This window comes from Anthonomus grandis, chromosome 22, assembly GCF_022605725.1.
Source record: "Anthonomus grandis grandis chromosome 22, icAntGran1.3, whole genome shotgun sequence".
Taxonomy (NCBI): domain Eukaryota; kingdom Metazoa; phylum Arthropoda; class Insecta; order Coleoptera; family Curculionidae; genus Anthonomus; species Anthonomus grandis.
In genome coordinates this window covers 42783945-42807755 of record NC_065567.1, presented here as the reverse complement: position 1 = coordinate 42807755, position 23811 = coordinate 42783945, and the positions used below count along the sequence as shown (strand labels likewise).

Below are 23811 nucleotides of genomic sequence, written 5' to 3'. Positions count from 1 at the left end.
TTGTACGAATCGCTTTTGAGGAAAATCAAATCAATCTTCTACCCTGGCCCTCTACTTCACCGGACCTTAATCCAATTGAGCATGTTTGTGATTGGTTAAAAAGGCAACTTCTTCAACGATTTGACTTTTTTCAAAGCGCTCTGGAGCTTCGTCTTGCTGTGACACATGTTTGGGAGGAGTTGCCCCAAGAATTAATTAATAATTTAATTTTAAGTATGCCTAGGCGATGCCAAAGTGTTATTAATAATAGAGGTGGACCATCTGGCTACTAGTTTAATTTGTATTTGGTAAATTTTTATTTTTATAATTTTTTTTAATAAAGGGTAATAAATGGGATTTTGTTCTTTATTTTTATTTGGGCCCTAAATTACGAGTAAATTATAATCTACAAAAAAAAGTTAATAATTATATTATTATTTTATTGGAATAATGTAAAAAAATTGCAATAATTAACTTTTTTCCAATCTTCTCAAAAATATGAACATAATTATTTGTATGTGTTCCCTAGACCATTCTGATGTGTTTATATTAGCTTAGGTGAAGATAACTTAAAGTTGTGTTCCATAATTTTCAACAGTTTGATTAAGATATAGTTGTAGTAGTGACATTAGATAACTAATAAGGCGTAAAAGCATTATTAGTTATCTAACGCCTGAGGTACCACAAGGGTTAGTTCTAGGACCACTGTTATACTGCCTTATGGGCTAAATTATGGCAAGACGGCAATCTAGAATCAAGATATTTTACTTTTGCAGACCCCTATTGCAAAACCCATTCTATTGACCGCGTCGTTTATCCTATTGATGAATATTTTTTTATGTCAACTGTAATTTTCGATGAACTTAAGAGAAACGTGTTACAAGAAGAATATTTTTTTAATTCTTTTACCATTTTTTGTTTCCATTTGGGTTATTGTTGGATCAGTTTGACAGAAGGGTACAATTACCCTTCCCTGTATAGGGGAGAGTCGGTGAATTGTGCGCACCTAAGAAAAAACCTTGGTATTTTAGTAAATATGTCATAAAAAAGTTGAAATTTTGATCAGATGTTCTTCATTTTCTGTACTATAAGCCAAGCGAATCAATTAGTACTAAAAAATATATTGTAAAATTACGGACAAGTTTAAATGAAATTTTGCCGTGCGCACGATTACCCAGCCTATGCGGTTAATTGGGCGCACCAGTCAGGGTAATTGTACGCAAGCAGAACGTGGTAAATTAAAATAGTCTAATAGGAGAAATAAAAAACATATTGCGTTATATATTTATTAGGATCCAAAAGACATAAAAATAATACAAACTAAACATCGCAAACGTAACCTTCCGGGGAATCAACACCAATGCAAAGGCCATGAGCCCACCTGCTGCAGTTGAATATTGAAACCAATATTCATCTTTTTTGCTTGTGTCATCACAAATTATGCATCTCTCTTCATCGTTTGCATCTATGTCATCCAATTCATCATCATCACATAATTGACTATAAGAGATATCTTCTTCAGACTCGCTCTCTTCAAAAACTTTTCTTTTAACTGCCCTTTTTTACTTTTACCAGAATGTTCTAAACTTAGCTTAGCCTTTTTCCTAATGTTTGTTTTGTTTCCTTGGTTTTTTCTCCAAGGCTATCTGTCTTTCTTTTTTCTTTAATGCGGCGGCTAACAAAATTTCTTTATTTGGGGGTTTCTGTTAAAATTTGCGACTTTTGTTTCTTCCGATGTTAAACTTTCCCTATACCTAATGTACTTGGAATTGGATTCAATTCCTCAAATGATACTTCAAGCTGCGAGCTAGTGGAACTGGTATTTAGAAGGGAACTTTTTTGTGCCGAAGTTAAAGTAGTGGAGTCTAATTCAACTTGCTGAAAAGCTGTGGAAGTCCTTGGAACAGGTGTTTCTAGCTGAATTTTAGAGACGTTTTCCGAATTCTCTTCGTCCAATGTTATTGCTGGCATATATGAGTAGATGGCGAATAGAGTAGAATCTTTTGTAAATTTTTCTGGCTAAAAAAAAGGCCATATTCCTGAAGCTTTAAATCCCGCTTGGGCTTTATCCATCGTGGCAGCTTGAACATAGATTTTAGGGAAGAGCTCTGCTAAATCATACGGTGTAATTTTTGGATATTGTAAGAGGTAGTTGTCACATTGCCGATTAAAAGCTGCTTTAAGAGGACCATAAAATGTAAAATCCAAAGGCTGTAAGCGATGCGACTTATGTGGTGGTTTTTTTAGCAGTTCAATCCCATTCAGCCTACAGAATTCATACATTTGTATAAAAAGATGGCTTGAGTGATTATCCAGTATTACCAAAACTGGTTAATCTGTGGAAGTCTTAACAGTTTCTGTGAAATGCTGAAGCCACTCATAAAATAACTCTTCATTGCTCCAGCCGGATTTAGAGCAACTATACTTTGCATTCTCGCTTCGGAGGTTTGTTTTTCTCCAAAACGCTGATCATGCGAGCCCTAGGAAAAACAAACATTGGAGGAACGTAGCAGGTACCGGCTGCATTAAAGTAACAAATTACAGTTACTGTTTTTCCCCTTTCAGTAGAAGTCTTTACTCCAAGTTGTTTTACTTCCTTATTTCCAAGACGTTTTTGAACGGTAGAAATTCAAATAATTAATAACAATTCATAAAAAGTTTCATACACGTTACAAATTTGATCATCTTGGAAGCGATACTTTTTATAGTAGAGTTTCTTTAGGGTAGCAAAGAATTGGTTAATCTGTTTCTCGTTGAATGCAGATATTCGGTTTATGCTTGTTGGATCAGGTTTTCTTAGCGATAACTTATTATTCCTCTTTAAAAATTGATAGTACCAATCTTACCTGCCATCTTCGTTGTGGCGTTAAAGTTGTTTGGGATGTTGTTAGCTAATGCGAAATCATATGCTAGTCGAGGAAGTTTAGTTCTTGTGACACCATAAAACAACTTTGCCATTTTTCACACATGGCTTGCTAGACTCTTTTCTTGGTCTTCTGAAAAAGTAGAATGACGTCCCATGTGAGGCCCGCTTATATCAGGCCCTTCATCATAGTCCTTTTTTTTGCGAATGGTAGATTCAGGAATTCCAAACCTCCTCCCGGCATCTCTAATTGCGCCACCATTCTCGACAAATTTTATGCCATTAATTCATTTTTTCTGTATCCCAGGAGACCTTATTTGATTTGCGATTATATTTTAGCATCTGAAACAATTAAAAAAAAAACATTGTATTTCAACACAAATAAATTTAAAAAGTCGGGCACCCAAGACATATGAAAATTCACTAAAACAAACTGGCATGTAATTTACCTTAGTTAAATAGCTCCACCAATAAATAAAACCACATTAATTAGTTTACACCAAATTTGGAAACAAAAATAGCTCTAGAAGCAGTCCAATCTCTTATTCACAAACACACAAAAATTAGAGTAAACAACCCGAATAACCGCCAAGTGAAATGACATACGCGTTGTTGAGGATAAATGTCGGTGGCGTTACTTCAATTAATGCCTAAGAGGTGTCACGACGTGTATGGATTCGACTAATAAACCGATTGATTCTATTGATATGACGCTGCGCACGATTACCCGACTCTCCCCTAAACACATATGTACATACATATTCTAAAATAGTGACGATCACAAATTTACATGAATCAGTTCAGGTTTGAAATAAAAAAATATATTATGATACACGCATAAGACTCAGAAGCCTGTGAAGTCCATTTTTTACTAATAAATCTTTGACAAACCTTAGAAATTTGATTTATTTAAATCCCTTATAGTTTGTGGCAATTCATTATAAAAAGTTGGTTCAGAGTAGAGGGTTGCACTGGGTAATTTTTATATACTCAAGGAGGTTTATGATATTAATTTGGCTTTATTGACCCAATTGACATATGAAAGTTGCTTTTGTATAGACCAGGTGTTGAAACTAAAATCTGTAGGTGAACAGGTATACAGAGTCTCTTGAACATCTACCTGGTAACCAACATTCTTCATTAGTCGTATTTAGCTTTAGCTCATCGTTGTGCTTAACCTGCCTGTCTCCATACCAGGAGGCCATAACTGCAATGTGACTGGACAAAGCATAAAACACCATTAAAACCACAGATGTGTGAACTGAACCTACAAGATTTTTTAGAACAAATGTGTGATATTACATTTTACTGCTTTATTTACTTCCTACTCGAACAGGAGAGCAGGGTCGAGACATATGCCCAGAAACCTAGTCACAACCTCCGATACCCTAGCATTACCTAGTACAGGTCTCAACGTGAAAAGAAATTTTTAGTTTTTGCAATATTTAGGTTAAGATTATTTGCAACAAACCAATTTGCTAATCCTGAGGCAAGTTATGACACGGAACCTCGAGAAAAGCTTTTTAAAAAAATTCATTTAAGTTACAGGCAAATCTAAAGTTATGGCTAAAATCTAAATCTATCATTTTACAATACGGCTTTTACTCTTATTTATAATCTACGAAATAAGCAAAAATAACATATAGTCAAGGGTTGTTATATGGTCCCTATATAACTCCTCCCTCCTGAGAAACGAACTTCACATATCTATAGTGTAGCACGGTCCAAATGCTCGTCTTCTGATAGTCGACTGGTTGGTTTAGAGCTCAGTCGAACCTTTGATGTTGCATGCCCATGGCTTTCTGGATATGCTTAACTTTGTTTAGGTCTAGTTAGGTCAACTCCAGGTTGGTGAAGTGAATCGGGATTGCTTCATTGTTAGGTAAAAACAAGTTGATATGGGGAAGTTTAATGTTCGTGTAGTGCGTTTCTGTATTTCGGTGATTCTTAACGACAAGGTTTCCTACGTGGAGTTCGCATGCAATTTCCAGGATGTACGTACCGTAATGGAATGTTGTCTTTGTTGGGACCACAAACTGAGAATCAATATTTTTTAAAAGCAAGCAAGCAGCACAAAACATTCTTTTTATTTTTTTCCGAATAATCGATCCAGTCTCGGCTAGTTTCTTCACCATTGGGTAATTTTCTTCGGAATCGGTCTAATCTGAATAAACATGTTTATTATTTAAAAAATTAAATTTTTTGATCTCCTGTTTAAAATTCTGATCGGCTATTTGGTTACATGTATGTTCGTTTATTATCTTCTGATATGTTAACAGAAGGTTTGCTATCTTCTTTTGGTGTGGAAGATGGTCCAGGACTACACTTATCTTCTGGCGTAGAAAATGTAGTTGCTGGTTCCAAATGGACAGGTAAATCTACAGAATTAGAGTAAGAATCCTGATTTCTGGTCATCCTGCTCCTGTGTATCCGAGTTGGTTAGTTTTTTAAACATGTATTTTAATTTAGGTGTCTTTTTAAGAACTTCTTCCGTCAAATTTTTTTCTCTCTTAATTATTTGTATTGGTTTCCAGACAGTCGTTTGCGTCCATCACTCATCTGTGCCGTTTATTGAACCTAATATAATATGAAGCTCTTTTATACCTCCAAGGTAGACATTTTCGTCCGGAAGACTGGAATGGAATTTGGTCATATTTAGGACGTAGATGACCAAAGGGTTGACGTCGATAAGACGTCAGGGTGACGTTAATATGTCATAGCCTCAAGACGTTTTAACTATCACGTCTTGAGGACGACTTTAGAAGACCATTGTACTAGTATTAATAATATTGTTCGACGTCCTTGGGACGTATCGAAGACCTCAATATATGGTCTACAGGGTATTGTAAAATTCGGTGAAAATATTTTAAGATCGTATTGTCAGAGTTAAAATAAGACTTTTTTTTCCTATAAACATGTATCCTAAAATGCCTCCCCTCAGACACACAGGCCGCGCAAATGGCTTGAAGAAAATCGATTATTGGGACTACTGACTTCCACTATAATTTTGAATGGTAATATTTCCGCAGTATTAAGGGAAATAATTTGCCCTATTCTAAGAGTACTATTATTGTTTTCGTTTTTTTCTTAGCATTCTTTAAGTTTTGTTTGTTCTATATTAATTAAATCAAAACCGAAGCTACTTAAATTTCAACTGTTTTTGTATTTGTTTAAAATTTTTTAAGCTGCATCTTATTCTGATTTAAGGAATTTTTTTTGGGCTTTGTGATTTAGATTTTCCACAGTATTTTCAATACATTTGGAATAATCTATAGCATCTAGATTTAGGAGAAATAAACAACATTTTCTAAATCCGCTTTTAATATTATTCTCCATACCATGATTTTCCAATGACCAGTGATAATTGAAAAACTGGACAAAATAATTCTTTAGTCACACATCTACTTGCATTTCCAGGAATCTTATGCCACTTCCTAAGATTTTTCCAATTGGCTTCCATGGGATAAAACACACTAACGTCGGCAGGTTGAAGTAGGTGTGTATAGACATAAAAATTCAGGGCATTGTTTTAAATGTAAACTTATTTGTACTTTTAAACTAAATTGTTCGGATATTCGTGTGACTATTGCTCGAGAGTTATATTCCAAGCATGTCTTGGCTATATGGCTCAGGAAATAAGAGTAATACCTACCTCTTCCAGAACATTGGTCCACCTATGCCCTGACTGCTTACAGGATCTTAAAAATTTGCCTAAGGAACTTAAGGAAGTTGAGGCTAATCAGAATACATTGCAAAAGTGTGTCTCATCTTTATCACTGGGTGGCTCAGACCGCACCTACTCTACCATTTTTAGCGAAGAGTTTTCTGATGCTTTGTTGAAAATTAATGGTTTAGAAGAGCAAAAAACCAACTGGGATTATTGATCGGCAATCTACATCTGATGTGATCCTTGTTGATCCACTGCCCAGTGCTATTCCCTCTGAGATTTCGGACATGCTTAACTCATTCACAGACTTAATCTCAACTAAGCTTGAATCTGTGGTTGCTGACATAAGAAGTACGAATGTGTTACCAAGGTTCCAAATCAGAAATCTATGAGGAAGCACACTTTTCAAGCTACTGAAGTGAATGAGGCAAATCCATCAACAAATGGTAAAAGGAATGCAGTGAACAAGACAACTGATAATGTAAGTAAACCAAATCTAGTAAGAGGTTCTTTGAACGAGCCGTCATCAATCTCTGCTGCAAGAGAATTTAGGGCTTTTTATATTGGTAATGTTAATCCTGAATGTACAGTCAAGAAATTGAAGAATCATCTCATAAATGTAAATTTACCATCTATAAGCATAGAGAAACTTAATGTAAATGATAATGTCTCGAGTTCTTTTAAAGTTTTGGTTGTAACAGTTTTGATGTCTAGAATTCTGGATGAGGCAGTTTGGCCCCAGGGAATAGTTGCAAAGACATTTGTGTCTAAGCCAAGCCGATTTGGCCATAGAAATTTTTGACACAGGCAGAAAAATCACTAGTGACCGAGCCAGTGACCAATCATTCTCGTCAACTCTATTACCAGAATGTCCGTGGCTTAAGAACAAAGTTGAATGATTTAGCTATTTTTGTTTCCGTCAAGAAGTTTCTTGTTTATATGTTTACAGAGACTTTCTTAAATAATGATATTTATAATGATGAACTTGGCCTTACAGGCTACCATATTTACACAAGTCTGACAAGCAGTTGCACAAGAGGTGGTGGAGTGCTGGTGGCTGTTGGCTCGCATATTCAGTCTAAACAAATGTGCTCATATGTGTTGTATATATACCTTTTATCATTAAGAGTTGAGTTGTATGATGGTTTTTGTTCTGCTTTGTCTTTGGTTTTAGATGAATTGCCAGATAATTGTGTTTAATTTGAATGCCGTCACTTGGCACACTGATTCTTTAGGATCAGAGCCGGAGGGTAAAATTACAGCACAGGTTCCGGCAGTGTCGGAGTATATGGCATATTATAACTTGAGACAGATTAACTCCATCTCTAATAGTAAAGCAAGTTATTTAGATCTAATATTTACCACAAGTGAATCAAAAGCATTGTTGTCTGACAATCCTATACTGCCATCTGATTCTTACCACCCGGCACTAACCATTCATTATGACTGTAATTTAGAAATTGAGCTCTCAAAGTAGAATTATTATTATTACAACTTTAAGATGGCAGATTATACAGTTATTCATATGTGGTTAAGTAGTATTAATTGGAAGTATGTTTTAAATCGGACAAATATTGAGTATTCTGTGCAATTATTTTATGATTTGTTATATTAAGTGATTGTAATGAACCGAAGATTAGATGTAAGTCTCCAACATTTCCTAAGTGGCATAATCAAGCGTTAAAAGATTTAATTTTAAATAAGAGGAAGGCTCACAAAATATATAAGCAATGCAGTTCTCTGGTGAATTATAACACATTTTCTCAACTTAGAGCAAAATGCAAAGAATATTCTCCGGTTTTTATGGTTATTACTTAAACTTAAGGATATTGATAATAATCAAAAGAAATTTTGGAAATATGTAAACTCCAAAAAAGAAAGTTATGGTATACCGAATAACATGCACTTGGATCATAAAAGAAATGCATCATCTATTCTTGAAATAGCTGATTTGTTTTGTGAGCATTTATCCACACACTATCTAAAGGGTGATGAAAATTTTCTTCAAAATACTTGTGCTTATAATTCTAATTCTGTTGGCAATAGTTGCTGTAATGTACACCTGAATATTATTAATGTATTTAACACCATTAAAAATTTAAATATTAATCTAGGTTGTGGGCCAGACGGAATTCCTGTTATTTTCTTGAAAAAAACAAAGTGTGTTCTGTCAAATGTCTTGCAAAGACTCTTTAGTAGATATTTGAATTTGGGTATTTGCCTTGTGCTCTGAAAACAGAGCTACATTACACCTATATTTAAAAATGGTGATCGTTCTGATGTCGTTAATTATAGAGCTATATCCAAAATGTCTCTTATACCGAAAATTTTGGAATCTCTTATTACTAAAGCTCTAACATCGCAATTTAATCATATGTTGATTCAGCAACAACACGGATTTATTAGGTTTAAGTCAACTACATCTAACCTATTGGAATTTTGATCTACTGTGCTGGGAGCCCTGGAGAGCCATTATCAAATGAATACAATATACACTGACTTCTCGAAGGCTTTCGACCAGGTAAATCATTGTATTTAATTTCACAAAATTGACGTAATAGGAGTTGGTGGTACTCTACTCAACTGGTTGGGCAGTTACATTACAGGACGAACCCAAGTAGTAAAACTGATGAACGCTTTATCTAGAGAGATAACTGTTCATTCTGGTGTTCCCCAAGGTGAACGCTTGTCTTTATTTCTGTTTAATTGTTTTATAAATGATCTGTATGGTGTTTTGATATGTGATTTTTTACTGTATGCCGATGATTTGAAAATTTTTACAGAGGTCAAATCTATTAATAAGTACTTTAAGCTTCAGCAGGATCTTACATCAATCATGCAGTGGTGCAAATTGAATAAATTAAAGCTTAATATAAATAAGTGTAAATCAATAACTTGTCACCGCATAAGGAATCCAATTTTATTCCCATATGAGCTTGGCAGTATTATTCTCGAAAGACCACAAGAGATAAAGGATCCTGGCGTCACCTTAGATCAAAAGCTTGCACTTGCTTCTCATGTTGCTTAGATATTCAACAGAGCAGTTTTGTATTGAGATCCCTCAAATGCTTTAATAATGTGCATATTATTAAGGATGTCTATTGTGCTGTTGTAAGATCTGTATTGGAGTATGCTAGTACTGTGTGGTCACCATTCTATCAGTGGCACATCCATCTTCTGGAAAGAGTTTAAAGACGATTCCTAAGATTCATCGCCTACAAGAATATTCCTGTAGATAATATTAATTATGATGACCTCTATGCGTTACTAAAACTCCCTAAATTAATAGACAGACGAACTTATATAGATTTATGTACTTTATTTAAATTACTGAATGGTATGATCAATTCTCCTAATCTCGTTGCACTAGTTAATTTTTATGTACCTGAGAAATAGATATGAGGTAACGTTTGGAACACAATTTCATAGAACTAATTATGGTTTTAATAGGCCTCTTGATCGAATGTGTAGACTGGCCAATGATCTACCCAAGAAAATTGATATCTTTCGTATGCCTTTTTTGCAGTTTAGGTCACAAATAAAAAAAATAATAGTTTAAATTTAAGTATATCTTTTTGTTTTTTTGCTGGAGACAGTTTATAGTTACATTTGAAGATTGTTGTTGTCAAAAAATAGCTTGTGTTTTAATTTTAATTTATATTTCTATTGTACTAAAGGTTATTTATAACTTTTCTAAGGTAGATTTCTATTTTATTATATTATTTTATATTTAAATTTTATAAATGGGAATAAACATTATTATTATTATTATTATTATACTGGGGACATACGCATACAAAATAATTCCTATAGTCCTAAATAGTTTGGTGCATTTTTCGCTTAGGGCCAATGTTAGTTGGAACTTGTGCCTCTCCATTAAAAAAAGTATAGTCTTTTTTACAATATATTCCTAAAATACATCTAATTTCATCCAGCCTGATCCTGATTTGCCGAAATCTCATGTTTCCGGCAGCATACTGTCTACTATATTTTTTGAAATACCACCAAAGGCGCACCATGGTATGTCTGCTAATGGCATATTTTGCCATTAGCAGAGATAACGATTAAAACCGTTATATTTTCCTTTTTGTTTTCCATATTAATCTTGAAAAGGTTCCGAAATCCTCTAGGTCCCAAAGCCTTTTTTTAGACACAAAGCAAACCAGGCTTCGTCAGCATTGAAAATTTTTGAAGAGTCTTGAATAATATCTTTCAATTTGCTTTCAGCATTCATTCATCACATTTTTTCTTTTCAAAAGTCTTTAAATTCCCTGAACCATGATTTAATGTACTCTTCTGTTACAATAGCTCTGGCCTTACTTCCTTTTTCAGCTTCCCTCGCCATAATATCCGGATTCCTTTTTAAAAAGTTGTAGTACCATTTAGCTCCTGCTTAAAAGGCCGGTATTAGACTATAAAATATATTTGACAAAGGTCTTTTAAAAAACATTTTGTTTGATTCTAGTTCTTTTAAGAAAAGTTTTTGATAAGTAGAACAGTATTACACTATCAAAGAACTTTGTAAAATTTAAAGAGAATCGCGACGTTATTTTTATTTAAAAATGGATGAAAGACGTGCATTAGCTTGCGCTGTTGCTATGAGTGCTGCTGTTGTTACAATGTGTTTAGTGTTGGTAAAGAAAAAAAGAAAAAAACCGTCGACTTTGGGAAAGACCCTGGGTAGCGAGGCGTAATTTAAGGGGCATCCATCATAATCTGCTAAGAGATCTGAAGATAGTAGGAGTCATGAAAACTATTTAAGAATGGATCAAAAATTACTTCAAAAATAGCACCAATTATATCCCGACAAAATACACACTTGAGGAATCCTATCGGCGTTGAAGAACGCCTTATGGTGACCCTTCGATTTCTGGTAACTGAAGAGAATTATTCCAGTCTTCAATACAGCAGTCGTATACCTCTGTATGTACCCTATCAGGCAGAATCCCGGAAACGTCCAAGGCCATATATCAGGCATTGAAAAATGATATTCTGAAGGTATGTAGTAAAATTACTTTGTAAAAGGTAATAAAAATGATTCTTTATTTCTATTTATAACAAAACTAGAACTTAAATAAGAACAGAAAAAAAATGAAATAATACAAATCAATATTTATTTAAATATTTCCTTGCTGAAAATCTGTGCTTCTCACGTTAGCTATTCTAAGTGCATACCTAATCAAATTATCGGAATTGGTTCGCCCATTCTCTTCATTGAAAGTATTATTAAAATTATACTCCAACGGGGTATAACTAGGATGGGGTGGCTCTGTGGTAATATCCTCCATGATTCTTGGGATAAGGCTGGACTTAATAGCCTGGTCGGTTGATCAATAGTTCATTAATAGTAGCCAAGTATCCATTAATATTTGTTGAATTTTGCGTTTTGTTTGCCTTAGTACAAACTCATTGCTGGCTCCCTGTAATTCACGTAATTCAGATACTATGGATTTCCCGAAAGCATCTAGTGCATCATTCTGTGTTTGATTATGCACTGCAGTTTGTTTCACAATTTTACCCATTTCTGACATGGTTGCAGAAGCTTCAACTAGTAGGTCATCATAAGGAATAGATTTTCTTTTTTTATTTATGGAAACCGCTGATTTTATGCCATCTGTAGCAGATTTGGCAGCTAAAGTTGTAGTTTCTGCCTTTTCACTGGTGTCATCCTGTAAATAAAACAATGTCTTAGATAAACTTTTAAAATATTTATTTTTCTTACAGACACCAACAACTAGAGAGGAATGGGAAAATATTGCCAAGGAGTTTGACGAATGGCAGAATCGGTGAGAGCGGCATGTTTGCTAAATGCGAACTTATATAAGAAAGTGCTTACTAGACGGCAAAAATCGATTTCGGAGATATGTCGCGTACTCAAAAGAAGGTGGTTCAGTAATTTAATGCAACTTATCTTGATCGGTCGCCTATTAGACAAAGCATGGTAAGCAGAGTTGAAGCAAAGTTTTGTGAATTCGGGCATGTTCGGGATACTCAAAAAGCTGGTTGGGGTTCAATAACTGAAGAAGATGAGCTTAACATTCCAAGATAATCCCAAAGCCACAATCACAGGCACGGCTTCTAATGTTAATTTATCGCGATCTACAGCGCATAAAGTATTGAAAAAAGAGCTATCGGAAGATGATTTTGATCGCCGAAATGAATTTTGTGAGCAAACGCATCAATTATGTAATGATAACAATAATTTTGTAAAACGGATAATACTTTCTGACGAAGCCACGTTTACTCTAAACGGCCATGTAAACAGACAGAATTGTCGATACTGGGCGACCGAAAACCCTCATTGGTTCACAGAATGTCATACACAACACCATCAAAAAGTCAATGTGTGGTGCGGTATAGTGGAAGGAAGAAAGAAAGAAAGAAAGAAAGAAAATGTGCTATATTACGTAAGACAACAAAATCTTGTGTACAAGCATCCTAAAAACTAAAAAATTCCAAATTCACTTTAAATTTCAAACAAACATAACTTCTAAAACACTTTACCATAAAATTTACACACATTACCAAAATTAATCATAACAAAACAGATTGAGAAAAAAAGCATCTTTTTGATAAATTTCATTAAAAAATAAGTAAAGCTGTCAATAAAACAGAATTTAGAAGAAGTAAATTACATTATTTAACAGGAAACAAAACTAAAACACTAAAATGATGTCAGAGCACAGGTTAAAAGGTATCATTAAAAAAATCGTCAAGGCTATAATATGCCCTGGATAATAAAAGTGATTTTAATTCCTTTTTGAATCTCTTAACTTCTAAAATTTGTCTGATACATAGAGGAACATGGTTGTAAATTTTTTTGCTGAGGTATATAAGTGAGTTCTTCGTGAGGGAGGATGTAGGGATTGGTAAGGGAAAATCGTAAACCTGGCGAGTCATATGACCAGTGTTAGAGGGAGGTTTAGGACATTTATGAATAAGAGTAGCTGTTTCTAAGATAAAAAGAGAAAAAAGAGTTAGGATTTTTTGAGATATAAAGAGAGGTTTACAAGAATCTCTTAACCCAGCGGAACATAGGTATCTAACTGCCTTTTTTTGAATCACAAAAATTATGTTTAATAATCCCTTGTTGCTTAAACCCCAAAAAGGCAAGCCATAACGAAGGTGGGACTCAATAAGAGAAAAGTACACTGAACGTGCAACTACCCCTCCCAGCTCATGCCCCGCCATTCTTACTGCAAAGCATCCAGAGGATAATTTTGATGCAAGATTTAGGATATGATCTTCGAAGCGAAGGCGACCATCAATGGTAATACCAAGGAACTTACAGCTTTCTTTGTTTTGCAAGGGGGAGTTTTCACTAAACATAAGGCCCTGAACGTCACACTTAAATCCCATAATAAAGGTTATGCCCACATTAAATACAAGCCTGTTTGCAGCACACCACTCCGATAAAATCTTAAGATCCTTAAAAACCTGGGCTCTAACATTATCAGAATCTCTATGATTCCATAAAATGGTGGTATCATCAGCAAACTGAACCACTTTGCCCTGCAGTTTTAATGAACCCAAATCATTTACATAGAGCAAAAATAATAGTGGTCCTAACACTGAACCCTGAGGTACTCCAGTTTTAAGGGATCTGGAATCGGATAAACATCCAGATACTGTAACTCTTTGGGTACGATTAGACAGATAGGATTCCAGCCATTGCAATGCCACACCTCTAAAGCCATAATCATTGAGCTTAGACAGCAGTATTCCATGATCTACACAATCAAATTTTTGAAGAGTTTTAGAACCTTACTTTTTTGATGACACTCTCACTGGTGAGAGGTATTTGGACTTCCTTCAAAATGATCTTATCCCCGCTCTGATAATTTTGTATCCGGATTTGGAAGAACCCCACATGCAGCAACGTGATCTTTTTTTTTCAGCAAGATGGAGCCCCGCCACACTATGCTTTACCCGTTCGCAATTATCTAGATGAAGTTTTTCCAAATCGTTGGACAGGTAGACGAGGGTTTATTAAATGGCCACCCAGATGGATAGATTTAACTCCCCTCGATTACTTTTTATGGGGATACTTAAAAAGTAAAGTGTATGTTACCAAACCAGCGAGTTTAGAAGATTTAAAAGATCAAATACGCTAGGAAATTGGCAATATTACTCCAGATGTCATTGACAATGTTCAAAAAGAGTTTTTAAATGGCTCAGGTTGGTAAGGGTGCTCAATTCGAACATTTCATTTAGATCGGTATTTCTTATTTCTTTAATTTTACATCTTATTATAATTTTTCGTTCAAAATTGCTTATGTAACCACTATTCATTTGTATCATATCCTTTGTAAAAAATGCGTTCTTTCTGATTTTGCATTAAAAAATGGCGGTTTCCATTTAAAAAACCCTAAACCCAATATTAAATTCGACAGGTGGCAGGTTCAGGCATTTTTTTCAGAAACGAATCATTTTATTTTTTATAGAATTTATCCGCTACTTTACGGATGCACTGTGTTAAAGCTATTTTAAGAAAAATATAAAAAGTCAATAAAAATTGCAAAACTTCAGTATTTACTTCCTTTTTTCAAGTCACTGTTCAGTAGCAAAAACAAATAGAATTTACATTAAAAAAGCGAACGTACTGACAACTCCATAGAAAGTTGTGTAATATGCTGCTTTTCGCGGCAATTTTGGCGTTCTGGCGTAGCCGATCGATAGTTCTAGCCTGGACACTTATCCCCGCTTCCATCGATACCTCACAACAGAAGCCGAAATCATGCGAGGCGACGACCGTATCGCGATGGCAAAAATTCCGCGCTGGGGCACATATTTTGCGTTGATTCGAAATGATATTTTACTGCAGTTATTATTGTAGTTTATAGTAAAATTACGCATTTAAAATTTTAAACTACCAAACTATTTTGATACTCGCTTTGAGTTTTAAAAAGAATAAAAATTCGGTATTTAAATTAAGTGGGTAAATTAACAATTTTATTTTTAACTTACATTTTACAATCTTAATTCTATTTAGATAATGCCTACCTCTTGCTGCATTCCTGTTTAAGCTCAGAAAAAATTAAAATGGATTTTAAATTTTTTTTTGGTTTTTTTTGATTATCTTCGGAATCATTAAAATTTTCGATTTTTTAAATAAGCAACAAAAATTTGGCGTAGGTACCTACCTAATTTTGTTTTCGGCATTAGCATTTTTACGAAAAAGTAATACAGCAATGCAAAAACTTTCCCATAGCAACCAAGATAACCCACAAAAGTGTCAAGAATAAATTTTTGAAAATTTGCTTTTTTTTTTCAATAATCTTCAAAACCACATAAAATATAATATATATATTTTTTTATATGGCATATTCTTTTACAAGTAAACAATGTGCAACTTTGGGGTAAATTTTCCATTTTCGTATTTTGAGGGTAGACGAATTTGAAACACCGTTTATGTATATTTTTCCAATAAAATAAATAATTAAAAAAATTAATTATCTTGTAAAATGTAAAAATTATTAGGTCCCGCGGTATCTCCACTTAGTCGTTCCACTGTACGGCGTGCGCCACCAAATCTCGGCTTCAATTTTGACGCCACGAAACCAGTGTCACGGCTAGAACTCTCGATCGGCTACGGTTCTGGTGGGAAGAATGATAGTCCATTATTAAATAGGGACATCTACTAGTTTTTTCTTATTTTGAGAAAAACCTGTGAAAATGGTCAGCAACCGGCTATAGTCGGGTAACCGCGGTGAACCTACTCTATAATTTTTTTATAATTAATTTCCGATTTTTTTTTTTTAAATAACGTGATTTTGCTGCCCTACGCTTCAGCCTTTGCGTAAATCCGTCCCTGAAAGTCTTCATTCCTATTTTTTCTGTTTAATAAATAAATAAACAAACAAAAAATCTTGCTGTTCAATACTTTTCGGGAGACTCGGCAACATTAGAACATGATTCAGTGTGAAGTGACACGAAGCATTATTAATTAATTACTCATATCTGGTGTCCCCTGCTACCCGCCACCCGCTATTGTAACGTGTTTACTGATTCTTACCGAACTTGCGCGTTAACTTTAAAATAACCTCTCTATGGAATCAGCCAATGACGTAAAAGTACACATTGCAGCCGCTGAATTGAATGGATGGGCCTGTGTTTGGATGACTCATTCTGATATCATTCTGTCTCCGCACTCTCCGCATACCACATATGAGGAGTTCAAGATTAGCACTCATAGTTGTGTATAGCATGTCGTTTTAAAACTCGGTTATTTGTTTCCTATCGATAAGTTTTTATATCACGGGATGTAGAAAAGTAGCCTTATGTTAGGCCTTTGTAAATGTTTATTTACGTTTACTTAAGGGACAATGATTAAATACCATGAGTGAGAAAAGTGTATAGTGTTTACATTATTGTAACATGGATATTTAGAAGAGGTCAGCTTAGCCATTTCTTATCCTTATTCAGGTAAGCTACATTTATTTAGGTATAATCTAAATAATACCTTTCTATAGAAGTTAAACTCTATTAAATGGTCAAGTGATTTGTTTTCAATACATTCATTTTTTTAATACTTTTGAGTTTAATATTTACACAAGTATTTATATCAAAGTGATTAAGATTCAGATTATTGGATAAAAGATACCGTTATTATTGTCAGAGTACCTTTTCTCTTTTCTATAATATATAACAATATTATAGGAACATTAAGTAAGAACAAAGTTTAGGGGTTTTGGATAGAAAATAAATATTCAAAAATTATGTTGAAGAGGAATACACATATTCTTCAATAAAATTGGACTTAAATAAAATAAATCACCCCTATTAATTATAAATTACACCACCATTCATACATAAATATGTTAATCTAAGAGACATTGTATTTTAACCTGATGATCTCCAGTACAAACTGTTCTGCTGATGCCGTCATCATTGCTAAATAAACATTTATTTGCAAAATATAACAATAATTGTACAGAGATAATATACAATCAGTTTAAACAATAGAATATGCCTAGAAAATAATATTTTAAGTTCAAAACCGGTGGGTAGGCAATAAAAAGGTTTAAATATTGACAATGACAATAAAATTTCCAAATATAGTACCATACACGAAAAGTTAAAAATTCTCGTACATGCTATTTATGGGAATTACAACATTAAAACCCCTGAAAACCTACACATACATTAAAAGTCCATTGGGTACCCCCTATGTTTTGCATTCATACTGCTTTTTGAATTACTTTCCTTAAACATTTGCCATTATTGTAATTTTAATTCTTTAAATCCTTTTCTTCAATGGATATCTTTGAGGGAGAACTCAAGGGGTACTCAACTCTTCATCATTTATTCAAAAAAATTTTGATTCTGTCTATTTCTGGAAACTGCATCCAATTTGCAGATAACAAGACATATTATCGAAGCAAACATCCAAGCATAGTCCTGGTAGAATATTTAGTACTGCTCATTTTTGTAAGCTTCAGAGATTGTGTGACAGAATGAATTTAAGTCTTACTTTAAATCCTATTTCTGACTTTTACAGGATGTTAACTGATGAAAAGATTACAAATAGGGGAAGTCTTTATCTCCAAGAAAAATGCATGTAGGACACTTAGATAAATGTATTATGCATTTCGGCTGTGTAAACAGCCATCATCAGATACTAAAATAAAATAAAATACAGGTAATTCAGGACAATTTTAAAAAAGAGCTTATTCGCTATAACAATATAGATTTAGAACTTACCAGAACATTGCAAAAAACATATACATTCACCAAATAAACCAAAAAATTACCCGTTATCGGGAAAAAACAACAATAAATAAAAGAATTAAAATTAAAAACATAGTACAATAAGGACATCTACGATTTAAAATATAAAATTTATACTACGGACGATACAGATTTCTACATATTAAAAGAAGGTACTATAAGGAACTATTGTATATTAGCGTTGCGATAAAGAAAATATTTTAAATTTTGACTAATACAAATATTATAAGATAAGATGAAAGAGTTAGAAACAATAAAGGTAAAAGTTATTTTCTAGTGCTAATTGAATCAAAAAAGCGTAAACTGTCAAACTTGGTTTGCTCATTAATGCATGTGCAGTCTGGGGAGTTTATGACCCTATTTATTTCAAATGCTTCCAACAAGTCCAATTGTAACCCTTTCTCACAAACATGCAGAACCTCAGTGTTAGGTCCCGGATCAAAACTATGCCCAGACTCTAATATGTGGTTTGCAAAAGGAGAATTGGTATTGTTAATAAAAGTATTTTTATTTCGCGTGATAAGTCTTAAATGTTCGTTGACTCTGACTTCAATTTTCCTTCCGCTTTGGCCGACATAACAGATATCACATAATGGGTGGGAACAAGTTAACTTGTAAACTCCAGATCGGTGTGTTATCGGTATTTTATCTTTAGTGTTTACTAAATGTTTTGCCAAGTTGTTTTTGGTTTTGAAACAAATATTAGGTTTAGTGACAAATTCATTGGACTTAAAACACTGTGCGACACTAGAAGAGACGTTGCCAAAGTAAGTAATAGATTGATAAGATCCGAGGGTGTTGGGTTTACTAAGTAATGGATTATTAAGTTTTTTGAAAAAATGTTTGTTGTATAGCTTCTTAATAGCATTTATAGGATATCCATTGCTTCAAGCGATTTGTAAAATTATATTATATTCTTTTTTGAAATTAATATCGTTTAGTGGAATATTGAACAATCTATGAAAAAAACAATTAAAAGCGGCAAATTTTTGGCTAAAGGGATGATTAGAGGTAAAGGGTATTACTGTATCTGTGGCTGTAGGTTTACGATATATTTGAAATTCAAAATGGTTATTGTGATTAGTGATTAAAAGGTCTAAAAATGGCAAACTTGATTCTTTCTCTAACTCCTAGGTAAACTGTATGTTGGGATGAACAGAATTAATGAAATCAACAAAGTTTTCTAGGTCGTCTTTGGTTCCATTAAAAATAGTAACAATGTCGTCTACGTAGCGAACCCATGTTTTTATATGTTTTTTAAATAAATGGTGTTCCGAAATTTGTTGTTCTAGTTTATACATAAACAGTTCGGCTAAAAAAGGTGACAAATTAGAGCCCATTGCTAATCCAGTTTTTTGTTCGAAAAAATTATTGTCAAATTGAAAAAAGTTTTGAAGGAGCACACAATTGACTAGAGAACACAAATCCAAAATGAAATGACTGGGTAAATTAGTGTTAGTATAAAGTAGTTCTCTGAGTATTGAAATGCAATCACTCGGAGGTATGCTCGGAAACAAGTTAGTAACATCAAAAGAGATAAGCCAGGATTGGGGTGGTATCTGGATAGGAAATAAATGTTCAGTTAATTCAAAAGAATTTTTTATAGAGAAAGGATTGTTGAAGTTTAACGTAGAAGGTAAAATAGAAGATAACCAAGAAGAAAGTCTGGAAGCAGGAGAATTCATGTAGGCAACTACTGGACGAACATTTAAGACTTATCACGCGAAATAAAAATACTTTTATTAACAATACCAATTCTCCTTTTGCGAACCACATATTAGAGTCTGGGCATAGTTTTGATCCGGGACCTAACACTGAGGTTCTGCATGTTTGTGAGAAAGGGTTACAACTGGACTTGTTGGAAGCATTTGAAATAAATAGGGCCATAAACTCCCCAGACTGCACATGCATTAATGAGCAAACCAAGTTTGACAGTTTACGCTTTTTTGATTCAATTAGCCCTAGAAAATAACTTTTACCTTTATTGTTTCTAACTCTTTCATCTTATCTTATAATATTTGTATTAGTCAAAATTTAAAATATTTTCTTTAACGCAACGCTAATATACAATAGTTCCTTATAGTACCTTCTTTTAATATGTAGAAATCTGTATCGTCCGTAGTATAAATTTTATATTTTAAATCGTAGATGTCCTTATTGTACTATGTTTTTAATTTTAATTCTTTTATTTATTGTTGTTTTTTCCCGATAACGGGTAATTTTTTGGTTTATTTGGTGAACGTATATGTTTTTTGCAATGTTCTGGTAAGTTCTAAATCTATATTGTTATAGCGAATAAGCTCTTTTTTAAAATTGTCCTGAATTACCTGTATTTTATTTTATTTTAGTATCTGATGATGGCTGTTTACATAGCCGAAATGCATAATACATTTACCTAAGTGTCCTACATGCATTTTTCTTGGAGATAAAGACTTCCCCTATTTGTAATCTTTATATACGCATTCTCCTACAAAATATGGACTTCTATTCAACTGTTAACTGATGTATTTACTAAGGCGTTTCCTATACAACTAATTTTTTTTTTGAAAACATCTTTTTTATCTCCAATAATGTTTACATGTGTATATTACAATTAAAACTCCCTAATCAATGCATGCAAGCATTGGTCACGAGAGTAACTATTTTACTTCTATACAGTAAGCCTATGCCTAAAAAAAAACAAAGAATTTTAGAAAAGTTTTAGAAAGTATCAAAGAATTTTTTAATTTCCTTGGAATAATTACTAAATGGTCGAATACATCTTATATTTTCTGGCAATTCATTAAATACCTTCAAAGCTTTAGCAATAGGATTTCCTAATCCTATGTTAGTTCTTGTATAGTTCTGATAAATGTTATTTACATTTCTTGTTGGACAATTATGTATCATATTCGTAAAAGTAATGTTTATATTAGATTTTTGCTCTTTGTGGATAATTTTATATACTAGTTTACATTGTTCTATTTTTAGTATTTTATTTAACTTATTAAGATGTAATTCTTGATAAAGTGTATCTGTATAAGTAAGCCTATCATAATTAAAAAGAACTTTAATAAAAACATTTTTTGAAGAGTTTCAACAGTAGTAAAATTAGTTTGAGCACACACTCCCCAAACAGGGAGTAAATACCTAAGGTGATACATCAAGAAAGCATTATAAATATTAATTTTAGTTTTTGCAGTTATGTAATCACAACATCTGTAGATAACTGCATTACTTTTTCAACAACACTGCAGATATGTTCCCGCCAAGCTAATGCTTCATCAATTATTAAGCCCAGATACCGAATTTTTATAATAATAATAATAATAAGCCTTTATTTCCAACAGGCAACTTGCCCAATAACAGGAAACAGTTGCAAAACAATGAAAAATATAGTTAAAAAAAACACACACAAACAAACCTAAAAGAATGAAAAGAAAAGAAAAAAGTAAAGTAAAGTCACAATCTCAAAAGTTATCCAAAAAATTAGAATAAATAACTATTAATCTGATATAAAAACCCAATTATAAAAGTTTAACAGGATAATCACATATTCAACAAAATTAAATTAAATTAACTGCAACATACCTACTAACTATAACTTAAACACATGGGTCTTAATCCCAAGAGTAATGATCCACCAAGATATCAACAATCACATTAAATGGAGAGAAATTTATATCGCACATGTGACAGATCCGATTAAATATAGCGCATATTGTATATATTGGCGATTTCAACAGGATGTTAGTATGAGGCTTTGGCAGAAAGAATGTTAGGGGATGTCTAGCATTAAGCCTAGGCACCACGAAACGTACACCAGAAAGAAGTACAGGACTATCAATGAATCCATTCAGTAACCCATGCAGGAATTTTACAGAGAAGATCATTCTTCTGAGATGTAATGGATGTAGATTGAAGCGTTGCAATAGTTGCCAATGATCAAACCCTCTTACCAGATATATGCCATCCTGCCTGAAGGCTAAAAACTTAGCTGAACAGATTCAAGGAGACAAAAGCGGGTTCCATATAATGCAGCCAAACTCCAGTTTTGATCACACAAAGCAACAGAAAAGCAGTCTTAATGTAGATTCCAAAGTAAAACTCTGAGAACTTCTAATTATGAAACCAAGCCTTCTCAGGACTGACTTGACTATGTTGTTAGAGTGTGGAACGAATGTAAATTCAGAGTCAAAGGTGATACCAAGATCAGTAATTTGCTCTAATCTACTCAAAATAGTATCATTAATAAAGTAATTAAAATTTAAGGGTGTTTTTGATCTAGAGTAACTGACCACTACATTTAGCCGAATTCAAGCCTAACCTGTTAACAGCGCACCATACCTCCAATGTATTTAGAGCCCTGTGGCACACCCGACGTTACGTTAAAAAGTTTCGATTTAAAGCCCCCATAGTCACTCATCAACATCGAAAAACTATACTGAGTTAATTTATGCAGCAAAATATAGTGATCTATCCGATCAAAGGCTTTTTGGAAGTCGGTATAAATAACATCGACTTGAGTATTAACATCAAGTGATTCACAGATGTGGCTAGACAGACAGGATAAGTTAGTAACACAAGATCACCCGCTAAAAAATCCATGCTGGTCTACAGAGATGAGTTCTTTTGCGTGACTAAATAGCGACCTATTCAGGATAATTTCGAAAATGTTTGAGAAGTTACAAAGTAATGAGATTGGCCTGTAGTTCACGATTTGATCAGAGTCCCCAGCTTTTAAAATAGGTATTATTTTAGCAGTCTTCCAAATTTCAGGAATTTGTTCTGTTGACAGTTTTAAGTTGAAAATATAGGTCAGCGGATCAGCCAGAACACCAATGCAATCTTTAACAAAGAAGCTAGGTACACCGTCTACACCAGATGTTAACTTATTTTTGAGTTTTTTACTAGCCAAAATAATCTGGGAAGCATCAACGTTGGAAATGTCGAAGTGGGGCACATTATCAGACGTCGACGAATGGTTAATGAAATTTGATTGTATAAATGCCTCACCAAAGAACAGTGCAAAAACATCAACTGTGTCTTGTGGGTCTTTAATTACCACATCATCGGGTATCCTCATCATACCAGGAATCCTGGTGCCAGCCTTCTTGGAACCAATAAAATTCCAAAAGCTAGATGGGTCCAAAGAAATATTCCTTTCGGTGTTTGATATATACAACTTATATTCATTGCGTATTTGTAGTTTGATAAGGCGTCTAAGAGAATGGAATTTATTTTGAAAGAATGGACAATTGTAGATTTTAATGTGCTTGAAAGCCTTTTCTTTCCTATAAATGTTCTTAATCAACTCTTGAGAATAATAATTTGGAAATCTTCTTTTACGTTGCTGCTTAAGAGGAATGTGTGCGGCAAATATGCCATTCAATATATCATATAGGGCTCCACATGCATCATTAACGTTAGAGGATAAATACACAGTAGACCAGTCAGCTTCAAGGATCGAGTCATAAAGGAGATGGAAGTTGGCCTTTCTAAAGTTAAAAGAATGAGATAAGTTTTTATTAAGCTGAAAATTATGGACATGTTGGCCTGAGACAGTAAAATCAATTTCCAGTGCAGGGTGATG

General features: G+C 33.6%; 1 protein-coding gene across 1 annotated transcript in view; it reads left to right on the top strand.

The window, feature by feature from the left end:
• The first annotated feature begins 16598 nt into the window (after positions 1 to 16598).
• Positions 16599 to 23811, top strand: part of LOC126748324 (dual specificity protein phosphatase 10-like) — an 86837-nt gene continuing 79624 nt past the window's right edge. The window contains exon 1 of the mRNA XM_050457472.1: positions 16599 to 16934. The gene's annotated coding sequence lies outside the window, so the exon portion shown is untranslated. The remainder of the gene's footprint in view (positions 16935 to 23811) is intronic.